The 4,265-nt window shown below is 40.5% G+C and overlaps 1 non-coding gene across 1 annotated transcript; it reads left to right on the top strand.

The window, feature by feature from the left end:
• Positions 1-3,634: 3,634 nt before the first annotated feature.
• LOC112738539 (small nucleolar RNA R71) lies at positions 3,635-3,742 on the top strand. Its single transcript, XR_003169495.1, has one exon. It is a non-coding gene; the product is annotated as a small nucleolar RNA R71 (small nucleolar RNA).
• Positions 3,743-4,265: the final 523 nt, after the last annotated feature.

Here is a 4,265-nt window from a genome sequence, read left to right on the forward strand (position 1 = left end):
TGATGATTCTTGAACACAGCTTCTTTATGAGTCTTGGCCGTGGCCCTAAGCACTTTGTTTTCCAGTATTACCACCGGATACATAAATGCCACAGACACATAATTGGGTGAACCTTTTCAGATTGTGACTCAGCTTTGCTAAAGTCCCCAATTAGAGGTGTCCAGGGTTCTTAAGCACACTCTTTTTTTTTTTTGCTTTGGACCTTGACTTTAACCGCTCAGTCTCAAGTTTTCACTTGACACCTTCACGCCACAAGCACATGGTTAGGGACAGCTTGGTTTAGCCGCTTAGGCCAGGATTTTAGTCCTTTAGGCCCTCCTATCCACTGATGCTCAAAGCCTTGGGATCCTTTTTAATTGCCCTTGCCTTTTGGTTTTAAGGGTTATTGGCTTTTTGCTCTTGCCTCTTGGTTTTAAGAGCTTTTGGCTTTTTCTGCTTGCTTTTTCTTTCTAATTTTTTTTTCGCCTATTTTTTTTCTTTTTTTTTCTGCAAGCTTTGTTCTTTGCTGCTTTTTCTTGCTTCAAGAATCATTTTTATGATTTTTTAGATTATCAAATAACATGTCTCCTAGTCATCATTCTTTCAAGAGCCAACATATTTAACATTCTTAAACAACAACTTCAAAAGACATATGCACTGTTCAAGCATACATTCAGAAAACAAGAAGTGTTGTCACCACATCAATATAATTAAGATAAGTTCAAGGATAAATTCGAAACTCATGTACTTCTTGTTCTTTTGAATTAAAAAATTTTTCATTTAAGAGAGGTGATGGATTCATAGGACATTCATAACTTTAAGACATAGTTACTAATTACTAATGATCATGTAATGAAGACACAAACATAGATAAGCACTTAACATAGAAAATGAAAAACAGAAGAAATAAGAGCAAGGAATGAATCCACCTTAGTGATGGTGGCGTTTCCTTCTTGAGGGACCAATGACGTCCTTGAGCTCTTCTATGTCTCTTCCTTGTCTTTGTTGCTCCTCCCTCATTACTTTTTGATCTTTTCTTATTTCATGAAGGATGATGGAGTGCTCTTGATGTTCCACCCTTAGTTGCTTCCAATAATTGTGTGGAAGAAAATGTATCCCCTGAGGTATCTCAGGGATCTCTTGATTTGCAGTCAAATGTTCTACCACTGAGCTATAGACCCTTGATGGAAGCTTGTCTTTCCTTTCCTCTTTCTAGAGGTTTCTCTGGCCTTAGGTGCCATCAATGGTTATGGAAAAAAACAAAAAAGCTATGCTTTTACCACACCAAACTTAGAATGTTGCTCGCCCTCGAGCAAAAGAAGAAGGAATAGAAGAAGAAGAAGAAGATATGGAGGAGATGGAGGGAGGTGTGTATTCGGCCATATGGGTGGGATTGGGTGGGAAAGAGATGTTGAATTTTGAAGGTAGTGGGTGTATGGATGTGAGTGGTAAATGGAAAATAGAAGGGATGATCATGAATGGAAAGAGAGATGATGAGGTAGGTGGGGATCCTGTGGGGTCCACAGATCCTGAGATGATCCTATGGGGTCCACAGATCCTGAGGTGTCAAGGCATTTACATCCCTGCACCAATTTAGGCATGTAAAATGCCCTTGCACATAACTCTGGGCGTTCAGCGCCAGGTTGGTGCCCATTTTGGGCGTTCAACACCCATTTGTTGCCATTTCTGGCGTTGAACGCCAGAACCATGCTTGTTCTGGGCGTTCAGCGACAGGATGCTGCCCTTTTTGAGCGTTCAGCGCCAGAACCATGCTCTGTTCTGGCGTTGAACGCCAGGCAGATGCTTCCTCCAGGGTGTGATTTTTCTTCTGCTATTTTTGATTCCGTTTTCAATTTTTATATTTATTTTGTGACTCCACATGATCATAAACCTATAAAGACATATAACTAAGAAAAATATAGTTAGATAAATAAAAATTGGGTTGCCTCCCAACAAGCGCTTCTTTAATGTCAATAGCTTGACAGTGGGCTCTCATGGAGCCTTACAGATGTTCAAAGCATTGTTGAGACTCTCCAACACCAAACTTAGAGTTTGGTTGTGGCCTCCCAACACCAAACTTAGAGTTTGACTGTGGGGGCTTTGTTTGACTCTGCTTTGAGAGAAGCTTTTTCTGCTTCATCTCCATGGATGCAGAGAGAGATCCTTGAGTTGTAAACACAAGGTTGTCCTCATTCAATTGAAGGATTAATTCTCCTCTGTCCACATCAATCACAGCTCTTACTGTGGCCAGGAAAGGTCTTCCTAGGATGATGGATTCATCCTCTTCCTTTCTAGTATTCAAGACTATGAAATCAACAGGGATGTAAAGGCCTTCAACCTTTACTAACACGTCCTCTACTTGTCCATAAGCCTGTTTTCTTGAATTGTCTGCCATCTCTAATGAGATTTTAGTAGCTTGCATCCCATAGATTCCCAGTTTCTCTATTACAGAAAGGGGCATGAGGTTTATCCCTGAACCAAGGTCACACAGAGCCTTAAAGATCATGGTGCCTATAGTACAAGGTATTATGAACTTTCCAGGATCCTGTCTCTTCTGAGGCAATGTCAGTTGATCCAGATCACTTAGTTCATTGATGAACAAGGGAGGTTCAACTTCCCAAGTATCAATGCCAAATAATTTGGCATTCAGCTTCATGATTGCACCAAGAAACTTGGCAGTTTGCTCTTCAGTAACCTCCTCATTCTCTTCAGAAGAGGAATACTCATCAGAGCTCATGAATGGCATAAGGAGGTTTAATGGAATCTTTATGGTCTCTAGATGAGTCTCAGATTCCTTTTGTTCCTCAGAGGGAAGCTCCTTATTGATCACTGGACGTCCCAGGAGGTCTTCCTCCTTAGGATTCACGTCCTCTCCTTCCCTTACAGGTTCGGCCATGGTGCTTATGTCAATGGCCTTGCACTCTCCTTTTGGATTCTCTTCTGTATTGCTTGGGAGAGTACTAGGAGGGATTTCAGTGATCCTTTTACTCAGCTGGCCAACTTGTGCTTCCAAATTTCGAATGAAAGACCTTGTTTCATTCATGAAACTTGCAGTGGCCTTGGATAGATCAGAGACTAAGTTTGCTAAATTAGAGGTACTTTGTTCAGAGTTCTCTGTCTGTTGCTGAGTGGATGATGGAAAAGGCTTGCTATTGCTAAACCTGTTTCTTCCACCATTATTAAAGCCTTGTTGAGGCCTTTGATCCTTCCATGAGAGATTTGGATGATTTCTCCATGATGGATTATAGGTGTTTCCATATGGTTCACCCATGTAATTTACCTCTGCTATTGCAGGGTTCTCAGGATCGTAAGCTTCTTCTTCAGAAGATGCCTCTTGAGTACTGTTGGATGCAGCTTGCATTCCATTCAGACTCTGAGAAATCATATTGACTTGCTGAGTCAATATTTTGTTCTGAGCCAATATGGCATTCAGAGTATCAATCTCAAGAACTCCCTTTTTCATAGGCGTCCCATTATTCACAGGATTCCTTTCAGAAGTGTACATGAACTGGTTATTTGCAACCATGTCAATGAGTTCTTGAGCTTCTGCAGGCGTTTTCTTTAGGTGAATGGATCCACCTGCAGAGGTATCCAATGACATCTTAGATAACTCAGACAGACCATCATAGAATATTTCCAGGATGGTCCATTCTGAAAGCATGTCAGAAGGACACTTTTTGGTCAGTCCTTTGTATCTCTCCCAAGCTTCATAGAGGGATTCACCTTCTTTCTATCTGAAGGTTTGAACATCCACTCTAAGCTTGCTCAGCTTTTGAGGAGGAAAGAACTTGGCTAGGAAAGCCTTGACCAGCTTATCCCAAGAGTTCAGGCTATCCTTAGGTTGAGAGTCCAACCATACGCTTTCTATCCTAGTCATGCATGATTAAGTCATCTTATTTAGTTAACTCACACATCGGGAGAATGTCAAACAAGACTAATTAATCATGTCACAAATATAAACAAGAATTTATCTTATTACGTCATCTCCAACATTGGAAGAAGGTATCATATTATCTTCCATGAGAGAAAGTCTAACAAGGCTAGCTAATCTCAATCCAAAAGTCCTAATCAACTTACTAATTAAATTAGCAAAAGATTAGCGTCAATGGAAACAATATTAGCTAACAACTCTAGATCACCAACATGAGTTGGGTTTTACATGACTCAAGATTGCCCACTTACTCTTTCCAAGCCAAGAATGCTCAAGAATGCTCAAGATCTACTCTAAAATCCAACCAAGCATTTTATCAAACACTTGGAAGGCATAAAAAGAAAGCATAATAAAT

Source organism: Arachis hypogaea, chromosome 13 (assembly GCF_003086295.3).
Source record: "Arachis hypogaea cultivar Tifrunner chromosome 13, arahy.Tifrunner.gnm2.J5K5, whole genome shotgun sequence".
Classification (NCBI taxonomy): domain Eukaryota; kingdom Viridiplantae; phylum Streptophyta; class Magnoliopsida; order Fabales; family Fabaceae; genus Arachis; species Arachis hypogaea.